General features: G+C 34.8%; 1 protein-coding gene and 1 long non-coding RNA gene across 8 annotated transcripts in view; one reads left to right on the forward strand and one right to left on the reverse strand.

The window, feature by feature from the left end:
• LOC131382514 (uncharacterized) overlaps positions 1–4851 on the forward strand; it is a 71653-nt gene extending 66802 nt beyond the window's left edge. For all 3 annotated transcript variants that reach the window (XR_009212056.1, XR_009212058.1, XR_009212060.1), the window contains exon 8: positions 4581–4851. This is a non-coding gene — a long non-coding RNA (uncharacterized LOC131382514). The remainder of the gene's footprint in view (positions 1–4580) is intronic.
• Positions 1–22906, reverse strand: part of LOC116463421 (serine/Arginine-related protein 53) — a 453415-nt gene that overhangs the window by 56474 nt on the left and 374035 nt on the right. The gene's annotated exons all lie outside the window — the stretch shown is intronic.

The raw sequence follows: 22906 nt of genomic DNA on the forward strand, positions 1-22906 counted from the left end.
GTGGAATCAATATTGTGAAAATGACCATACTGCCAAAAGCAATCTACAAATTCTATGCAATCCCCATCAAAATACCACCATCATTCTTCACAGAATTAGAAAAAAAAATTCTGTTTTTTTGTTTTTGAGACAGTCTCACTCTGTCGCCCAGGCTGGAGTGCAGTGGCACAACCTTGGCTCACTGCAAGCTCCACCTCCCGGGTTCACACCATTCTCCTGCCTCAGCCTCCCGAGTAGCTGGGATTACAGGCGTGTGCCACCATGCCTGGCTAATTTTTTGTATTTTTAGTTGAGACAGGGTTTCACTATACTAGCCAAGATGGTCTCAATCTCCTGACCTCATGATCCACCCGCCTCATCTTCCCAAAGTGCTGGGATTACAGGTGTAAGCCACTGTGCCCAGCCAGAAAAAAACAATTCTAAAATTCATATGGAACCAAAAATGAGCCTGCATAGCCAATGCAAGATTAAGCAAAAAGAACAAATCTGGAAGCATCACACTGCCTGATTTCAAACTATACTATAAGGCCATAGTCACCAAAGCAGCGTGATACTGGTATAAAAATAGGCACGTAGACCAATGAAACAGAATAGAGAACCTGGAAATAAACCCAAATACTTCCAGCCAACTGATCTTTGACAAAGCAAACAAAAACATTAAGTAGGGAAAGGACACCCTTTTCAATACATGGTGGTGGGATAATTGGCTAGCCACATGTAGGGGAATGAAACTGAATCCTCATCTCTCACCTTATAGAAAAATCAACTAAAGATGGATTAAGGTCTTAAATCTAAGACCTGAAACTATAAAAATTCTAGAAGATAACAGTGTAAAAACCCTTCTAGACGTTGGTTTAGGCAAGGATGTCATAACCAAGAACCCAAAAGCAAATGCAGTAAAACAAAGATAAATTGTTGGGACTTAATTAAACTAAAGAGCTTTTCCATGGCAAAAGGAACAGTCAGCAGAGTAAACAGACAACCCACAGAGTGGGAGAAAATATTCACGATCTATACATCTGACAAAGGACTAATATCCAGAATCTACAAAGAACTCAAATCAGTAAGAAACAAAACAAAACAATGCCATCAAAAAGTGGACTAAGGACATGAATAGACAATTCTCAAAAGAAGATATACAAATGGCCAACAGATATATGAAAAAATGCTCAACATCACCAATGATCAGGGAAATGCAAATCCAAACCACAATGCAACACTACCTTACTCCTGCAAGAATGGCCATAATAAAAAAAAAAATAGATGTTGGCATGGATGTGATGATCAGGGAACACTTCTACACTGCTGGTGGGAATGTAAACTAATACAGCTGCTATGGAAAACAGCATGGAGATTCCTTAAAGAACTAAAGGTAGAACTACCATTTGATCCAGCAATCCCACTACTGGGTATCTATCTACCCAAAGGAAAAGAAGTCATTATATGAAAAAGATACATGCACACTCATGTTTATAGCAGCACAATTCATAAGTGCAAATCGTGAAACCAACCCAAATGCCCGTCAATCAACAAGTGGATAAAGAAACTGTGAGATACACACACACACACACACACACACACACACGATGGAATACTACTCAGCCATAAAAAGGAATTAATTAACAGCATTTGCAGCAACCTGGATGATACTGGAGACTATTATTCTAAGTGAAGTAACTCAGGAATGGAAAACCAAACATTGTATCTTCTCACTGATATGTGGGAGCTAAGCTATGAGCACACAAAGGCATAAGAATGATACAATGGGCTGGGCGTGGTGGCTCACACCTGTAATCCCAGCACTTTGGGAGGCTGAGGTAGGCAGATCATGAGGTCAAGAGATCCTGAGGCCATCCTGGCCAACACGGTGAAACCACATCTCTACTAAAAATACAAAAATTAGCTAGGCATGGTGGCGCCTGCCTTTAGTCCCAGCTACTGGGGAGGCTGAGGCAGAAGAATTGCTTGAACCCGGGGGGCAGAGGTTGCAGTGAGCCAAGATTGCGCCACTGCACTCCAACCTGGGCGGCTTAACGAGACTCCATCTCAAAAAAAAAAAAAATGATACAATGGACTGTGGGGACTTGGGGGGAAGAGTGGGAGGGGGGTGAGGGATAAAAGACTACAAATATGGTGCAGTGTATACTGCTGGGGTGATGGGTGCACCAAAATCTCACAAATCACCACTGAAGAACTTACTCATGTAACGAAATACCACCTGTACCCCAATAACTTATGGAAAAAAAGGGAGGTATACTCCTAATGGTGGTTGCCAGGGGCTAGGGGGGAGGGGGAAGGGGGAATTATAGTTTAATGGGTATAGAGTTTCAGTTTTGCAAGATGAAAAAGTTCTGGAGATCTCTTGTACAACAGTGTGAATATACATAACACTACTGAACTGTATACTTAAAATGGTTAAGATGGTAAAATTTCTTATGTATTCTTTTACCACAATTAAAAAAATTTAAATTTTTTTCATAGTATATATTCTATTTTATATTCTGCTTTTCATCTCTACTTAAACCTTCTCTCTTTTTTTCCATGAGCCAAATTTTTATTTGCTTATTTTTTTGTATTTGAAGTACTCTTCAATGACATCCTTGGCCTGAGATTCTTTGCTATAGTCCTTAACTACTACACAATTGCAACCAATGACTTTATAGGGTTTTCCCTCTCTGAGGCCTATCTCTTCCCCTAGTTTCTTACTGTCATCAACCTTACTTAGGTAGATTTGGTGTTCAGCACAAAGGGCCACCACCAACATGACATACACAGGCTCATCACAGACCACAGCTGGATGCAAACATGTAAAAGATGGGCTTGGAACCTGTCTAAGGCTTTGGCAGCTTTGCAAATTCCACATGCTAAGCCATCATGGATGAAGGCAGTCTTCAGCACGTTTTGTAAAACAGTATTCATGTCCATAATGCCACAAGGCCAACTCTGGGAAAGGGTGGTAAATTTTCAGAAGACTCAGGCTATCTCAGTGAATGCTGTCTTTCCATGGGTCCCTATTACTCTTTTACTATAATGAAGGTCTATTCCAGTGGTTCTCAAAGTGTGCTCTCCAGACCAATTGTATCGGCATCACCTGGGTGTACTTCTTAGCACTGCAATCCTTAGTCCCTGTCTCAGACCCCCTGAATCAGAAACTCTGGGAGTGGAAGAATCAGTCTCCAGGTGATTTTGAGGCACACTAAAGTTTGAAAACCACTAGTCTATCCTGTTTAAACAGAAATCCGATCTCCCAAGTATGCAAAAATATGACAAACACATAAAATCAAAATTCAGTTCTTCAGAGGAAGAGTAACTATTCATAGAGTAAATTTTGTGCCCCAATTGCACCGCTAGATATATTTTATAAAGAATGTAATACTAATATTTAATATGCAGGGCAAAAAAAGCTAGGCAAGAGTAGTAGAGGGGCACAAATACCACAAAAGAAGACATCATTCCCCAATAACTTCTCTTTTATGTCCACTTGTACCTATATAACATATGTGTGTATGTATATATAATTATATTTCATATTATATTTGTAATTGTATTTTGGTATTAGAATTACTTTCTTATTTAAGCCAGGCGTCAGCAAACTTTTGCCGTAAAGGGCAAGACAGTAAGTATTTTAGGCTTTGTAGGCCATACAGTCTCTGTCACAACTATTCAATTCTGCTGTTGCAGCACAAACACAGCCATTGACAATATGTAAACAAATGAGAGTGGCTTTTGTTTCAACAGTACTTTATGAAACTTGGAGGTGGGCTGGATTTGGCTGATTGGTCTTAGTTTGCTGACCTCTGACTTAAGCTGTCACTAAAACACCATTTCAATTACTTAAGTTTTCTGAGTGACTGTGGGCAGTGTGTGCATAATCAGAAACTAAATGTTGCATAAACAATTCACACTGGAGGCCAGGCGTGGTGGCTCATGCCTGTAATCCCAGCACTTTGGGAGGCTGAAGTGGGTGGATCACTTGAGGTCAGGAGTTTGAGACCAGCCTGGACAACATGGTGAAACCCCGTCTCTACCAAAAAGTACAAAAATTAGCCAGGCATGATGGCACATGCCTGTAGTCCTAGCTACTCAGGAGGCTGAGGTGGGAGAATCGCTTGAACCCAGGAGGTGGAGTTGCAGTGAGCCAAGATCGTGCCACTCTACTCCAGCCTAGGTGACAGAGTGAGACACGGTCAAAACAAACAAACGAACAAAAAACCCAAAAAACAAAAACAAAAAACAATTCATATTGGAGATCTTGCTTTATATGAAGAAAATTATAATGTGCAAAAATGTATTGGTCAATAACAGGCTGCATATAAAATACACAACGGTGGTTCCACAAGATTATAATAATGGGGCTGAAAATTCCTATTGCCCAGTGATGTCATAGCTACCCTAACATTGTGGCACAACACATAACTCATGCATCTGTGGTGATGCTGGTGGAAACAAACAAACAAAGCAGTGCTGCCAGTCTTATAAAAGTATAGCACATACAATTATGTAGAGCACATAATACTTGATGATAAATGACTATGTTACTGGTTTATGTATTTACTATACTATATTTTTTATCGTAACAGCCTCAGGCAGGGCCTTTCGGAGGTATTCCAGAAGAAGATATCGTTACCATAAGAGACGACAGCTCCATGCATGTTATTGCCCCTAAACACCTTCTGGTGAGACAAGATATAGAGGTGGAAGACGTTGATATTGACAATTCTGACCCTGTGAAAGCTTAGGCTAATGTATGTGTTTGTGTCCTAGTTTTAACAAAAAAGTTTTAAAGTTAAAACAGTTAAAAAAACTGCAAATAGAGGAAATGCTTAAAGAATAAAGGTATAAAAAAGAAAATATTTTTTGTACAGTGTATAATATTTGTGTTTTAAGTGTTATTGCAGAAGAACTAAAAAGTTTTAAAATTTAATTTAAAGTTTATAAAGTAAAAAAGTTACAGTAAGCTAAGGTTAATTTATTATTAAAGAAAAAAATGCTTTCTATACACTTAGTATAGCCTAACATACAGTGTTTATAAAGTCCACAGTAGTGCACAGTAATGTCCTCGGCCTTCAAATTCACTCACCACTCACTGACTCGCCTAGAGCAACTTCCAGTTCTACAACTCCATTTATGGTTAAGTGCCCTATATAGATGTACCATTTAAAAAATCTTTTATATCATATTTTTACCACAGCTTTTCTATGTTTAGAGACACAAATAACCACTGCGTTATGACTGCCTACAGAGTAACTTGCTGTACAGGTTTGTAGGTTTGTAGCCTAGGAGCGACGGGCTATACCATATAGTAGAGGTGTGTAGTAGGCTATACCACCTAGGTTTGTGAGAGTATACTCTACAATGTTTGCAAAATGACACCTAATGACATTTCTCAGAATGTATTCCTGTCAATAAGCAGCATGTGACTAATATTGAAGCGATAAAATAATTTCAATAATTTCATTGCTTTAGTCTTTTAAATTGCCCCCTCCTCCACTTTTATTTTTATAATCTATCTCAGGTATGTTTATTCTAGTCTTTAATCTTTCTTAATTTTTTTTACTTCCTTGGATATTTATAAATTAAACTAAATTTGGCCTGAAGGATGTCTCCATACTTGAGTCCTTATGTAACTAACTGGAACCTAATTTAGTAGGTAAAGTAACCGAAAGCCTAACATAAGGATATACTTATGTAACAACCAGCTGAGTCTCAGCCTATCACAGTAGCTGAGCTTCAGTCAATCACAGATGGCCAGCTGATCATTCCATGTCCAAATGAGTCAAATGCTGAGCTATAAACAATCAGGTTGTTTCTGTACCTCACTTCCATCTTCTGTCCATAAATGCTGCCTGCCCATATTGTGGAATGAAGCTCTCTGACCCTCTTCTGGTTTTGAGGGATGCTTGATATGTGAATTATTCTTAGCTCAATTGAAGTATGCTAAATTTGACTAATTTTGTTTTTTAACAGTACATCAAAAAATCTATTTTCTCTAATTTGACTCGGGTATAGAGCATTTCTTTAAAAAACAAAAAGTTGTTTTAGAAGTAACTCTAAATGAGAGGTATGGGGCACAAAGTATTTCCTATTTTCCTGTTTCCTAAATATTCTCTACCCAATCTCCCCTTTCCCTTCTCACCCCATAACAGAAAACAAACTAAAAGTCTAAACTTCAAAACATGAGTACAGGACCTGATTAAAACTGCTTCAAAGACTTCTACTGGGGAGAATAAAAGTTTATTGGTGCCTCCAATGCAAGGTACTCAATAATTGCTTAGTTGTGAACAATGACCTACTGCTTCAACTCAGTAGATGATGATTAGGGCTTCTTACAGCATTTGTTAAAAGAGATTTAACAAATCTCACTTTACTTCAATCTACTTCCTCCAATTCTGTGACCCTGCTTAAGATCCCCACTCCCCCTCCGGTAGAGTTAATTAAAATACTATGACTGCCTCTTTTGGCTTATTGCCTGTCCTTATAGAGCACTTTTCTCTGACAGAAATGGCCACTTTCCCAAGCAAGATGACATTTAGAGCTTCTTTCTCTGCATCACAGTCTTAGAAACACATTTCTCCCCTTAATCTGGTTTTGCTTTTTCCCCTTCACTACATTTCTTCTGGCAAAGGTTGTCTGTGTGTGTTGCGGGGGAGGAGTGGGAACAGGGTGGGGATAGAAAGGAGATGGAAGAAAATAAATTCTTAGTTGTAAGGAGAGCAATGAGAAAGCTAAACTAGATTATGATCTTTACGATTCCTTACAGTTCTAACATTTTATGACTTAATTTAAATAGGAAAAAGAGGAAATAAAATGGCACTGAGAAGATAAATAAAATGTAAACTTGAAGAGTGCGAACAGAAGTCAGGATAAAGCTCAATTAATCAGAAGCAACTGGCACTTTCCTTCTGGGGAAGTGGCAGAGGGAGAAAAATAAAGAGAATTTCTCCACCTCCCAGCCCATTTCTGGACTATATTGGGCGGAAGAAGATGTTTAGAACAATTTCCTATACCATCTGCAGCTATCCAGAGAACATTCTGTAACTAAAACAGTCAAATAGTAGCTTTGACCAGATTTGTTCAAAATTGTCTAATCTTATAATGGGAGTACTGTTTGAAAATATATTATGGCTTTAAAAACTGTCTTAGGTTATTACTTAACACTTAGGAAAAGCTCATATTAAATATATACAACTTAGAGTGATATGGTTTGGCTCTGTGTACCCACCTGAATCTCATTTTGAATTGTAATCCTCACGTCTCAAGGGAAGGACCTGGTGGGAGGTAACTGAATCATGGGGATGGATTCCCCCATGCTGTTCTTGTAATAGTGAGTGAGTTCTCATGAGATCTGATGGTTTAAAAGTGTCTGACAGTTCCCCCCTGCTCACCCACTCTCTCTCTCCTGCTGCCATGTAAAACATGCCTTGCTTCGCCTTTGCCTTCCGCTATGATTGCTTCCTGAGGCCTCCCCCAGCCATGTGGAACTGTGAGTCAATTAAACCTTTTTTCTTTATTAATTACCTAGTCTCAGGTAGTTCTTTATAGCAGTGTGAAAAATGGACTAATACACACAGGTTTAAAAAACTCATAAAAATGCTACTGAGATCTAAAATATTCTCCTTGAAACGTCACCTTCCCCTCTTCTATAAAAAAAGGCAAAACCTCTGGCTAAATGACATTCCACTCAGAATGTTCCAACCCATAGCACCAGGTGTCAAAAGTAAAAGTTTTCCCTGTTGATATGTTCTACAATCATACATGAAAATCATACTGAGTTATCTTTATTTTCATTACTCCAGCATATAATTTGATAATCAAAGATAATCAAACACATGTCCATAAATATTAAATTGTTAAACATTCAAAATGGCTGACTTAATTTAACTAAAATTTTCAGTTAAAGTCCCCTTTTACCAGTTGTCAATCAGTTAAAACATACAATTTTATTATAACAAAGCCAGTTATACCAAAAGCCTTAACATTCTTCATTTGGGATCCAAAGAGCCATACCTAACTCAGGCAAGAAACACCAAAAAAACCAAACCAAACCAAAACAAAACAAAGCAAAATCCTGCCTCTCCAATACTCCTGGATAATTCTGTGATAGACTGAGTGATCTGGCTGTAAAAGTCAGTTCAAGTTTACATCATTCCATACATAAGGTACCATAAACCATTTCTGATCACTAGGGATCCACATGAAGAACACTTCTCATTTTCACATTTGCCAAATTAAAAATCTTAAATGGGCAAAGTGGTTTTCAGTGAGTGTACTGCTTTAATTATGATTTTATTTATTTTACACCTCTTTCTTCTGGGCTATTTCCTGGTAGACAAGAGGAAATGAGATAGCTATCATATAAGCCACATTAACTGGGAAAACCATGTTAAAATTATCAGTTTCAGTTAATATCAAAATAGGGCAGCAAAAGATAATTATTGAAAAGCAAAAGTTTTATATAGTTTAATGTACTGACCTCATAAATATCAGAATAATAAATGACATCTCTGCTCCCTCCACAAATTATTAGAGAAGTTTGTCTTCAACTGCTAAAATTACACTTGGTGAATCTGTTATATTACATTAGTGTTCAAACACCGCTGTTAATCTTTGTCCTTTTAACTTATAATAGCAATGCATTTAGTAGCTGCACAATCTTCCCAATCTTAGCAGTATGTGTATAATATGAACACTAATCAAGATCATTCAGCAGGTCAGCAGATTAAGATTAGCGTCAGTTTCCATCTCTTGGGCTCAAAGCACAAATTTCTCTCCATTCACCTACGGATCTATCACATATATTCTCAACATAGTCCTATATCCAAGTAAATACATTATGAAGTGTAATGTCTACTTTATCTAAATTAAATAGATAAAAATGACAGCTCTACCATATTTGATAACTCATACTTAATTTGCTTTTAAAAATTTAACTACTACTAAATGGAATAACTATATCTATAAATATACAAATAAAATAATGATACTTTACATCACTACATACTACTTTTATTTTCTGCACACGGTGCCAGTTTTGCTCCATTTTAAATACACAGGATAATTTAAAGAATTGCACTAAGAATAATTTAGCTTCTTTTAATCCTTTAGAAAAATTGAAGGGGCCGGGCGTGGTGGCTCACGCCTGTAATCCCAGCACTTTGGGATGGTGAGGTGGGCGGATCATGAGGTCAGGAGATTGAGACCATCCTGGCTAACATGGTGAAACCCCATCTCTACTAAAAATACAAAAAATTAGCTGGGTATGGTGGTGGATGCCTGTAGTCCCAGCTACTTGGGAGGCTGAGGCAGGAGAACGGTGTGAACCCGGGAGGAGGAGCTTGCAGTGAGCTGAGATGGTGCCACTGCACTCCAGCCTGGGCGACAGAGCGAGACTCTGTCTCAAAAACAAAACAAAACAAAACAAAACAAAACAAAACAAAACAAAACAAAACAAAACAAAACAAAACTGAAAGTAGTAAAGAAAGAGATTTTCATAGAAAAACAAGCTACAGCACTTTTGTTTACATTGTAACTAGTTCAGTTATACTTACGCAATAACTCCCTTTATGTTTTTTTCAGCACATAATGGATAATGTTCTTTAGTTGTTCTGTGATAAGAAAACATTTGCTTTCATACATTATCTCAATATTCCCTAGTTCAGAAACTCAACTATATTATCTTTCAGAAGGTTAGTAAGATACTAATCCCTTTTCCTGTTTTACTATCAAATCATCCTAAATTTTACTCTATTAGAAATGATACTAAAAAAGCTACAACAATGTATTCAATTACAGAACAAAGTGTATAATTTTTTTTTTAAGGATGACTGCATTTGACCCTACGGTAATAACTCAACCAACAATATTTTACATAAATATCTTTTATATAACATATATCACACTAAATTTGAAGATAAATTAATTTGAAATACTATCTATGTTTTTTACTGGTTTGTTTTATATAAAATGAACTAAATACATAAATTATATAAAAATAAACTAAAATAAACTAAAACTTTATTTTGTATTGTTCTATATCCACCATAATTTGTCCCACATTTTTTCTTTATAAAATGTCAATAAAAAGATTAAGCATATATATACAAAGATCATAGCTAATGCCAGATGTTAAGATAGTCTCTTGAGGCTAAAGATTCCACACCAGGTGGTTGAGCCAGCCTAATGAAGCAGCACATGCTCATGTGGGATACAAAGGGTGGACTTGGAAGAACCTGCTTGCATTTGGTTATTTATGAAAGTATAAAGAAAGATTTGAAATCAAAGTAAAAATGAAATTAAATCAAAGCCTTCCCATTCACATAGCAGAGTTTTTCTAAAGTTTTAAAATGTTTTCAAAAATTAAGGCTGAAGGAAAAAACCTTTTATGTATGCTTTAGTGACGAGATAACAAAACTATTTCCAACTCTACTACCAAGTGGTAAAAATGAAAACAATAAACTTTAAGTGGATTAAAATATAAGCATAATTTCTTAAAACTTAGCATGTTTCTTGTATTGAAAGACTTAAAAATGTTGAGTTCAAGTTAGTGCTATTACAACAAAACTTCAGTAAATGGACTGACCATAAAGCATGACCTTAGGCAATAATAAACCTGAGAGCATTTTAATATATTTCCTTATCACCAAGTGAAGCACTTTAAGTTATTACAGCTAGCCTGCATGACCTCATGCAATTGAATCATGCTAGAGCCAAATAGACTAATGTCTTTGATAGCAATTAGATAAAGGCAGGATGTTAACTTTTACTTTAAGAAGTGTTAAACAAAGGGACTCATCTCCTGGCTTAACTTAGTTAGAAATAAGCTACTCATTTAACAGTAGAGGTTAACATGGGAATGGTCTCTTTCACCTGTCAAAAAGAAAATTAATTTTATTAAAAAAATTATCAGGGAATTTTATTTCTTTAATGGACCCTTTGCTAGAGTTTCTAAAGTTTCTAACAACATCTTGATATACTCTAATTTCTAAGCAGCTCTTCTTTAATGTCTAAAATTTCCAATATGGTCAGCACTGGTTGAGAAAAAACATCCTCTTGTCAGTCATAGCCACAAAGAATTTCTTGTCTGAGCTGAACATGGATGGCAGGTCACAACAGAGAAATTAAATGATAAAACTACAATAAAATAATGCGATACAGGTATTAATATCATATTTCATCAATTCTAAGATGTGATTAATTGTAATACAAAATTCTTTTACATAACAGTAAGAAAAAGCTGTCAAATTGTGGCACAATACTTTCCTATTATTTGGAATTTTTTATACTTATCAAAAGAGTTCTTTCAGACATAACAGATTTTTAAAAATTACATATCACCCTTGCACATATATAAAAAGATAAGATGAAAGAAACACATTTTCTAGGATAGTTGTAAACCCTCACACTTGGAATATCACTCTTGTGACTGCCATTTAAGGGTTGTCAGTGTCCACATTTTTGTGCACAATAATCTCTTTGCCATCAAGAATATTTGTGTGGCAGTCTTTCTTAACAGAGTGTTCCATTATTGTCTCTTGGGTTTTCTTCCAAGTTACTGAAACCCATTCAGCCAGTTTTTTTTCTTTCGTGAGATGGAGTCTCACTCTTGTCTCCTAGGCTGGAGTGCAATGGCGCGATCTCAGCTCACTGCAATCTCCATCTCCCGGGTTCAAGCAATTCTCCTGCCTCAGCCTCCTGAGTAGCTGGGATTACAGGCACCCACCACCACGCCCGGCTAATTTTTGTATTTTTAGTAGAGATGAGGTTTCACCATGTTGGCCAGGCTGGTCTTGAACTCCTGACCTCAGGTGATCTGCCCACTTCAGCCTCCCAAAGTGCTGGGGTTACAGGTAAGAGCCACTGTGCCTGGCCTATTCAGCGAGTTTTTTATTCAGGCACTTTTTTGACTTTATCAGAAGGTGCCAGTGAAGGTTTTCGGATCACAACTCACGGATAATATTCTCTCCTCAAGTGATATTTAAATGTTTTCCTGATAGCCAGTTGAGGACTTAGTTGACCTTTCATGTGGCCAGGAATAACAACCAAGTTCATCAAATAGACAATAACATCAAGAGTCACAGCTGCTATCTGGCTAACAGTGATTTTAAGATGACATTAATTGTAAGATGCATCTTGATTGCAGAGTGTTAAAACGTGAAAAATAAAAAGTGTGTCATAGTATCAAAGAAGTATGGTTTGCTATTTTTCAGAGATCCAGAAATACTCTGATCAGAAATCTTGGCACTTTCAAAATTATAAATTGAATATTTAAATAAATCAGTTACTGGTTAAAAAAAGAATGTGATTCAATATAGATACATGACTACATATTCATTCTTGTAGTATGTGGTAAATCATGTTTGTAATTGGTTAGCCCTACTGCTTAAAGCAGTTGTTTCCAAGTGCTTATCTGTGCAACAGTATTGAATGAAAGTAAGAATCACTGAGAAACTTTAAGAACATACACAGGTTGTTGGGCTGACTCCTCAAAATTAAGAAAAAAATAAGGTGTTTGCAATCGAGATATTTTAAAAACAACCCTCAAGTGATTCTGATGTATGCCAGGTTTGGGACACACTGGTATAATTACATGTTGCTGTGGAAGATCCAGATCCAATTGCTGTGTGGGCTACACTAGTTGGTTGTAACACAGTAAAAAGAGCTCTGAGTATAATGCTAGAAAAAGAAATTTTCAGTGCAATCTCTACTATTTATTAGCTGTAGGACCTTGAGGAAGTCACTTAACTTGTCCAGTTTCTTTATTTATAAAATAAGAATAATAATTCACAGGGTTGTTGTGGAGCTAAAATTAGGTAACCTATGTTTTGGTTTTAGCACTGGTAAAGGCATTTAATATAAACTTAAAAAATGTTCTCTCACCTCCCCCACCACCTATATGTTTACTCCGGGCTTGTTCATACTGACAGATTTGAAAAATGTAAGCAATTTCCTCAAGGCATTCCCCAATTCTCTCAGCTGCAAGTAATCTCTCCCTTCTCACAAGCAGTCTACCAGCATCTTTATTGGAGCTTATTTCTATTTTGTTTTATACGTGTTTATGCACATGACATATTCCTCCCCCTCCCCCTCAATAGGCTGCAAACTTTTTTAGAACAAGAAGCTTGCCTAATTTATCTTCACAGCCCTAGCATTTAACATGGTGCCTGGAACAGATAGGGGGTTTTGCCAACAGAAGGATGTGAATGAAATAGCAAGGCAGTGATCCAGTTTCCATAATGACCTCTCCCTTTGAACAACCATTAACTGTAAGAGGTCAATGCTGCTCAGTCAACACTAGAAGTCAGGTAAGGGACATTAGAATGTGATTTATCAATTAGTCATTAGCTCAACTAACACTTGTAGACTGGGAGACGAATGAACATTTAAAAGAGTAATACAATATATTTGCATTTTCTTAGTCTGAAAGTATCTGTAACGGTTCTAAAAAAGGGATGAGGATGTGGCAGAGTATTGCTAAATACGTAGAGAAATGATAATCTGTACGGCTGTTAAATAGTCAAGCAAGCACTTTTGAAGAAATGTTATGATTTTTTCTTTCATATTTACAGATAAGCCTTTAAAAATCATGCCGAACTAAATTATTTTAAATACTATATGAATATTTTATATGCATATGACTTCACATCAAGCCAGGCAGAAAATTCTTTTTAATTAAAGTTAGAACATTTTCTGTAATTTTTATTGTTTTAGAGGAAAATGTCTAAATGAAAACTGTAAGTCAGTGAAAATCACAGTTATCTAATTTATTAAAGTCAACCTGTATTGGAAAATAATATACTCATGTAAATTTATTACACAACTGAAAATAATTCACATATGTTTCTAAATGTAACTTTGAGATGGGAGATTCACCAATGTCAAAAAAGTAGTAAGACAGTCAGTGTCACATGTAGGAAAAAATAAAAACCACAAAAGTTCCGAGCTGAAATACTGATAAACTAAGTGGAAGAGAGATTCCTGAATGTCAAGTGCAATCTAGCCACATGGGTTTTAATTCACAGGAAAAGACTTAATCAGAGGCAGAACCGTGGTGTTATACATTGCCTTGGTGCTAGTGAGATAATAGATGCTATGAGTTACCTTAATATATTCATTTTATATCCTTTGTGTTAGATTTTAAAAGATATATTAAAGTAAGCTTGGTTTTGTGTATATAAGAAAATATTTGCTTTTAGCACCATGTTTTCCAAGGGATTCCAATGTTTATCTTATTTTAGAAATAAAAATATTTTAATATTAAAACCATGGAATAATTTCAGTGATTCACCAAAAATGTAACATACAATCAACTTCAGGTAATTATGACACATCCAAATGGACTTTTTAGTAAACGAGATACATAAAGCAGCCTACAATCTTCATTCTTAGGTTACCAGGAGAAAACAATTAGAATATTTCTGGAATCATAATGATAAAGGAAGAATAAAGTAAACTGCTAATGAGTAAATACTGAGGAACCATAATGAAAAATGATAAAACTAGTTGGAAAATGGGCTCTGTAGATTTAGGACCAGGTTAGATTTGTTAAACATTTTGTTAAATATTTAGCTTTCATATAATAGACTAAGAAAAACTAGCATGTAGAGAATCTGCATCTTATATTTTATGTTTTAGCAAACATATTTTCCTGCTATAACTGGAAAAGCTAAAACTAGAACCATTTCATTTTATTGAAGAATTACGGTAAGTATTCAGTCGAGTTATAGATGAGCTTTCTCACCATTTTTAGGTTTAAAGTTCACCACAGTTAGGTCTCTCTTTATGTATATTCTTATTTATAATTAGTAACTCCTAGGAAATAATATCATTTCCAAAAATTGTTTGAGTCATAAATTACTTTGGAATCATGCACTGAATATTTGATTTAAAAATTTCTACCTTTCAAAAGCACAAAAATATACTGCTGCCAGAGAACTGCATGCAAACATTAGAATGTATACATATATTTAAAACTCGTATGCATAACTTAATCATAATTTTCTTACAAGACAGGTTATTTTTGCATTTTACAGACCAGCAAATCCTCACAATGGTATATGTGGATTTCACTCCATGTTTTGAACATCCTATATACCAATGGTTTACTTATTTTCATTTAAAAATGATAGTGAAATTCCCTTAATAACCAATAACATCTTTCTTGTTTGTACTCATTTATTCTTTCTACCCACGTGGGCTTCACTTCAAAGTCCATTCAAAATGATGTTTTCCAAGCATGTGCCACATGACTTGTTCATATAAATGAAGCAAATTAAACTGTCTCCACATATATCCTATCACATTTGTAGCCCTGATTTCTCTCTTTAACACGTGGCCAAGACACCGTATTATCTGCCTGCAGAGGTTGACCTCAGGATATTAGATTCTGCCACATAGCTCTCTTGTACTAAACCGAGGGGAAACACTTAATCACCCCTGCCTTTTCAGGAAAAAATCAACTTTAAATTTGCCATGATGAAAAATCAATAAACCAGTAATTGCTTGGCTTATCATTGCATGGAGGAACAAATTGGGAAGCGAAGCTTAGCGTCCACACAGATTTCAGCGAGACACATGGAGTTTCAGGATCACTAAGCTAGAAAAGGAAAAGGTCTCAGAGTGATAATTAAATCTACTCATGCTGATTTTCTGCCAAATTTATTTCCCAAGAGTATATAAAAATGTTTCACTGCTTACTAGTCAGGCGTAACTAATCAAATCAACATTACACCAATATATACAAGAAACAAAAAAATGCAAATTCAAGACTGTAGGCATCAGAATAATATATTCTTGAGAATAAAATTAATATAAACTTACTTTTTAAATGAACAAACTTAAATTTGTCTTTTTAAAAATTACATTTATTTCTTTGCTCTATAAATAGCTATAAACATTTTAATTTAATCAATGAATACAACATTGCAATCTGTAACCCCTTTAAATTGTGAAAGTTTTCAAGTAAGCATCAATATTTAAAGATAAATCTCAGACTGTCACACATTAAACATTTTTCATTCCCAGAATGATCTTTTCAGCTCATTTCACATGGGTTCTCTATTCTTTACTAATGCAAATACATGCTATCACATCTAAATTAGTCCATTATTCCCATATATTTTTACCATATTCAATGGGAATTACCAGATCAGTTGTTTAAATTAGGCTTTATACTTAAACACCGAAGATCTATTGTCTATGAAATAAAATGAGAAATACATATCATCCTCGCAACAAGGCAAACACACCAACTGAAAATATTACTGAGAATGTTTAGTGTTTAAAAAATTACTACCACTAATAGACCTAATTTAATGCAGTAAATTAGCATAGTTCCAATGGAAGTGCAAATGTAATCACAGTCAAACATTCATATTAAGAGGAAGAAGGAGGATGAGCTTTTTCTTTTTCTTTTGTTGAAAATGATTTTATGTGTGTCCTTCAAATGGCTACTGGGACTATGATAATTAAAACATTTAAAATAGCACAAGCCCCCCAGTCTCTAATCTGAAGCTCAGGTCAGCTGTCTGTAGATTCTAATTTGTCCTCCATTTGTATTCATGACAAGAAAATACTGAATATTTAACAGCAAACCAGCAGGAGGGGGTATTGTGGGCTTAGAGGTTAAATAATTTGATTTCTGTGCAGATTACATATAACATCCAACATCTAATCTCATACCTGATTTGGCAATACAATTACAATAAAAATAATGTAGGGACACCATAACTATAAAGTGGAGAAATAAAAACTTTTTTTCATGGGTTAGGAAATAATAACTTTAAGTATTACATTGTTTACTATACTTCTAAGGCCTACCTTTTCAATAATAAAGGTAAAAATAACTTACAGAGTATGATAGTTCAGGATGATGTGATTTCTATTTTCTTTTATGGCACTGGAGGTTCCATCTATTTTATCTCACTAAAGAGCCGTGAGATTTACAAATAAAACAAACGGATGGAGGGGACTTTAAGAAGTCTTCTTGTCCATTCCTGCCTAAAGGCAGGACTACATTGAAACAGAAGCTTTGTTTTGATCTAAGATAAACTTCCATCTGTTGAAAAATCCAAGGGCTGTTTTAGGGGAACTGATTGCTTCTTAAAGTGAAGTAATAATAATTAAAGTGAAAACTAAAAGTTGAAGAATATTTGCTGGATTAAGATTTATGTTACACAGGTAAAACAGATTACTGAACATAATCATATTAAAATATGCATAAATGCAAATACATTTTGATTTTATAATTTTCAATTTGGTATTTATTTTTTGGATAAGACCCTCAGCAATGCTATTAATTTATCTGTTTTTTCTTCTGCTGAGTAGTAGCTTTCTCTTTGTAAATGTGAATTTTATTAAACTAATTAGTTAATTCACTATTAAAAAGAATTTAATAATTTCAATAAAACTATTTTTATTGAGGGGAAAAACAAAGACAAGTACATTCAAACAATAAATCAGTTTAATGACTTTATTAAACTGCCTTTCTAGATTAAAAGAATCAAATTCTGCATTTTCAGAATGAACTCTTTGCTCTGAGTTTTTAGGATTCCTTACGGAATCATAATCTTTCATTTTCTAATTATTACACAAATCACTCTGTGCTAGGTGCTGGGCAAACCAAAGTCTACATACAGAAATGGTCTCTGCTCTTTAGCAGCTCACATTCTAGTAGAGCCCACATTATTATTACCATTTAAATGACAAAAAGCAGAGGAGTTCATCCAAATAGAAAATGGAATAAGAATATAGAAAGAAAAGCAGTACACTGTAAATATCTTCAAGAAGCTTTCAACATTTGTTTGTATACAAATTCACATTTAAAATAACCTCAATTAGGTTTTTAAATTACTTTCTTTTGCTTGATTCCTGTCTTCTTTCAGTTTGTGACACAGCCAGTCTGTGAGCTGCTGTGCTCTACCTCTTTCAGGAACTAGTAACTTAATTCAGCTGCTATGATTAAAAAATAAAATTTCAATGCTGTTGACCAAACTGAATTCCAAAAAATTTCAATGCTGTTGACCAAACTGAATTCCAAACTCACAGTAATTTCCCAACTACGTGATATAGTTTCTATTCTCTTATGTGATTTGTGTAAATAACCAATTTGTGACTCAATTTCCCAATTTTTGAGATGAGAGAACACTAAAAAAATCACAAAGTTTATTCAGTGATTGCCTATGATCTGTGGTTTAGGGTTTAGCTATGCGAATAGAACAGTACAGGGTAACCTGGATACACAGAGCAGGATCACTGACTCTAGCTTGATGGGGATTAGGAAGTGACGGGCACCAATCATAAGGCTTTATTTGATATGTAACATGACTTAGGTGTAAGTTGAATAAAGAACAATCTATGCCGATTAAGGAAATTGGCTTCTGGGGCTGAGTCAGATGACAATATAAACGACACTACTTCTTAGCGGCCCACAAATCAGCCCACCAAAATAAAGCTCAAGCACCTCCTTCCTCACATAGCAAGGTGGTTTTCTGCTTCTTCTGCAGGTCATTTCTGAAAGCTCAGGCTTGTCCTTCCTTTCATGTTCTTGTTTAAAAATCTTAATAGCAAAGACTTGGAACCAACCCAAATGTCCAACAACGATAGACTGGATTAAGAAAATGTGGCACATTTACACCATGGAATACTATGCAGCCATAAAAAATGATGAGTTCATGTCCTTTGTAGGGACATGGATGAAACTGGAAATCATCATTCTCAGTAAACTATCGTAAGGACAAAAAACCAAACAGCGCATGTTCTCACTCATAGGTGGGAATTGAACAACGAGAACACATGGACACAAGAAAGGGAACATCACACTCTGGGGACTGTTGTGGGGTGGGGGGAGGGGGGAGGGATAGTATTAAGAGATACACCTAATGCTAAATGATGGACGAGTTAATGGGTGCAGCACACCAACATGGCACATGGATACATATGTAACAAACCTGCACATTGTGCACATGTACCCTAAAACTTAAAGTACAATAATAAAAAAAAGAAAATAAAAAAAAGAAAATCTTAATTCTGTTGAATTAGATTCAGATGGGCAGTATCAAGAGACACTATACCCTTTCCCCAGAGAAATTCATGTGGTTCGTATGTGAATATACCTGTGATTGCATATTCACATAAGAATAGTGAATACTCTGGATAGTACTTCGTGATAATGAATTAAACAATACATTTAAAGACATGCCAGTGATGCTCTGTAATCAGTCACAAATTTAAACACAACCTAAGAGAGTTTAGAAAAATGCACAAAGTTTTTGTTTATTTTGCAGGGGAAGAGAAATTACGGTAGTATTCTTCATGTGTGATAGTCACTTTCAAGGTAAAATAAATCATAGACAAGTTCATATAAAATGCACAATTGAATATGGTTTCAGTACACTGCAGGCATGTCCAAATGTCAGTTACTGATATGTGGGCCATGATGTTTATAATTTACCTAATTTCCATCTAAGAGACCATAATATAAAAATTAGAAAAAACCAAATTTCGCATTCAGAGCACTTTCTAACCAAAAGTAAAAAGTTTTCCTTCATTGAAAATATGGCTTTTCAATGTATGAAAGATCTGTGAAATGTCTTTTTGATGTTAAATATATTAAATTATAGATTAATTAAATGATTAAAGACTAAATAACTGAAAAAAGAATAAAACTTTAAAAACACACACTTAGTTGAGCTTCTGAACTTTAGGGCTTTTTATTCTTTTAAAAAAATCCAAAATAATTTGTATTAATCTGATATATCACTATTCTTCCATAATAATTGCTTCTAAAACTTCTAAAATAGCACATATTTCTTTAAACTACAGCTAGAATTTTACTATATCCAAATATACTAACAGATGGGAAACTTTAATTTTTAAGGGGAATAAAACCTCATTTCCTATTTGTATGACCTTGATTCCTTTCATCCCCATGTAGTTTTGTATGCTGTGGGAAGTCTGCCTGGTTCCAAAGGTGAACCCTCCAGCAAATGCATGTGAAAGACAGACTTGAAGGTGTGCTAAATGGTTACCCTTGACTTTTGCGAGGGAAAACATTTTCTCAATAAAAATACTGAAATCTTGAGAGCAAAATCTGTACTTTTTAAAATAAAGAGAAAATGAAGGGTAATCAAGATTTCTGGAATAGTATTTGATATCTATTACCTCAAAATCTGTTAGTAATTAGGCCAATGTTAAGGGTATGATGGATCAGTTAAATTAGCCATTTAATACCTATAGGCAATATCACAAACATGACTGCTCAAACAAATCTGTGTTATTTATTACAAAAAAGCCTTGTTAGTTTAGTGCAGTGACATCATTTGTGGAAAAATATTATTATCAAATATTGAAAGTAACTATTCTGAGTAAGGTCAGTATTTCTGTAGGTATTTGGAGTCATATCTGGTGAACAAGGTGGGGTATCAAGCTTGGTTAAATGGTTTTTAGTAAAGTAAAAACAAAAGCAAAATTGGGTGGTGCTATAGTTTATTGTATGTCTTGAAAACTGACTCCATTGAAAGAGACAACAATAACTTGGATATGTTAAACCAAACTCATTTGGAAAAAATATACTATCTCATGTTATTAGCTACAAAATGAATGGAATAGGGCAGTGGTTCGCAAATGCCAATCTATGGGTTGGTGTTCGCAGGCTGAATAACAATCATTGGGCTTATCCTGATTCTTTTGGTCTGGGAATCCATATTTTATTTTATTAATTTATATTTTATATTATATTTAGATATATTATTTTAAAAATATTTTTAAAAATATATTTAAAAGCATAATCAAAATATTAAAAGCATACTCAAGATATCAGAATCCTTAAAGATATTCTGATCACTGTGTCCACAAGGCAGTAACTTACTTTATTTATTTGATATGCTCTCATTATTCCAGTTGATTTAAAAAATCTATCATCACTGGTAAATTCCAAAAATACACATACAAAAATTAATCCACAACAATAAAATGCCGTATGATGTTGACATCTTCCCTACATGTCTGTTTTATTTCTGTCGGTAAGGTTTTTTTTTTTTTTCTTTTTTTCCTTTTATCTTTAGTCAATAACCTTCTATTTATTAATGAATACAACAGTACTCTCAACTCCTTTCCCTAGATATATTTCTTTTAGTAAACACCTGACTGATAAACTATTACTGAGGACTTCAAATAAATTGAAAAGAAAATATAGAATTTCTGGGATGAAACTGACCAGACTTCTGATTCACAATCATTTCTATTTCTACTAACTAGGTTTTCCTGGCCTCTTTAGAAAATTTTCCAAGTTTGACCTTATTAGTTTAAGTTACTGCTGAAAAAGAAATAATTGGAGTGAAGGGAGGGGGAGGTTATAAAAGCGATATTGTGGATAGACAAGGTTGGTCTTACAAATAAACAATAACTCATGACATGGCTCTACACTGATACTAAAGATGGATGTTGAAACAGGAAAACTATAGCTTAATTTGGGGGGAGAGGAATAATAGCCAGAATTCCATTTTTGCTTGATGTTTATTTAAGACAGTCTCAATTCATTAAGTCTCAGAGTTTAATTTATCTAGTTTTAGTATAATAAATCAGGCTTGTTTTACTCTCTACTATCTCTACAAAGAAATCACCATTATTTTAAATGTTTACAGATGTAGGATAGATAAAGACAAAACCCACATGATCATCTCAACAAGACATAGAAAAAAAATATTTCAAAAAGTCCAACATCCTTTAAGAATTAAAAAACAAAAAGAAAAAAAAAAAACCAAAAATGTAGGTCTAACAGTGTAAAATGATTGTGATAGTCTAGTGAAAATACTAATTTAAAAAATACCAAAGTGGTAGGAGTGATAAGATGCTATATAATCCAAATTCACTAATGCTGGTTTGCAAGATATAATATTTGCATTCTATTTTTTATTATTTTTAATATTTAGAGATGGGGGTTTCACTCTGTCGCCTAGGCTGGAGTACAGTGCTGAGATCGTAGCTCTCTTATTTTGAAGAATTATCAAGCAGATACAACATCAAACAATTCGAATTTTAAGAATACAGATGTGCAAGAATGCAACTTGTTAAAAAAAAGAAAACAGGAAAGTATTAACTTCAAAAGGTGTTCATATTCTTACTTCAAGACTTTGCTCAAAGGTTATATTATCATAGGGCTTTCCTATATATAAAAAAAAAATCCCTCCCCCAAACCTATCCCATCACCATGCTCCATTGTTCTCCTTGTGACCTGTCGTCATTTCATTTCATACATTACAGGCATACTTCGGAGATATTCTTGGTTTGGTTCCAGAACATCACACTAAAGCAAGTATTGCAATAAACTCAGTAACATTTATTGCTTCCCTAGTGCATATAAAAGTTATGTTTACACTATACTATAGTCTTTTAAGTGTGCTATAGCGTTACATCTAAAAAGCACTGTACATGCCTTAATTTAAAACATACTTTATTGCTAAAAATGCAAACGATCATCTGAGCCTTTAACAAGTCATCATCTTTTCGCTGGTGGAGGGTCTTGCCTCAATAGTGATGGCTGCTCACTGATCAAGGTGGTGGTCGCTGAAGGCTAGGGTGGCTGTTGCCATTTTAAATAAGACAACAATGAAGCTTGCTGCATCGACTGACTCTTCTGTCATGAAAGAGTTCTCTATAGCACGTGATGCTGTTGGATAGCATTTTATTTATTGTAGAACTTCTGCTTTCAAAAATTGGGAGTCAATCTTAAACCCTGCCACTGCTTTATCAACTAAGTTTATGTAATGCTCCACAGCCTTTGTTGTAATTTCCAGTGTCCACACTGTCTTCACCAGGAGTAGATTCCATCTCAAGAAACCACTTTCTTTGCTCATCCATAAGAAGCAACTACTCATTTGTTCATGTTTAATCATGAAACTGCAGTCACTCA

This window comes from Hylobates moloch, unplaced genomic scaffold (genome assembly GCF_009828535.3).
Source record: "Hylobates moloch isolate HMO894 unplaced genomic scaffold, HMol_V3 SCAFFOLD_36, whole genome shotgun sequence".
NCBI classification, from domain to species: domain Eukaryota; kingdom Metazoa; phylum Chordata; class Mammalia; order Primates; family Hylobatidae; genus Hylobates; species Hylobates moloch.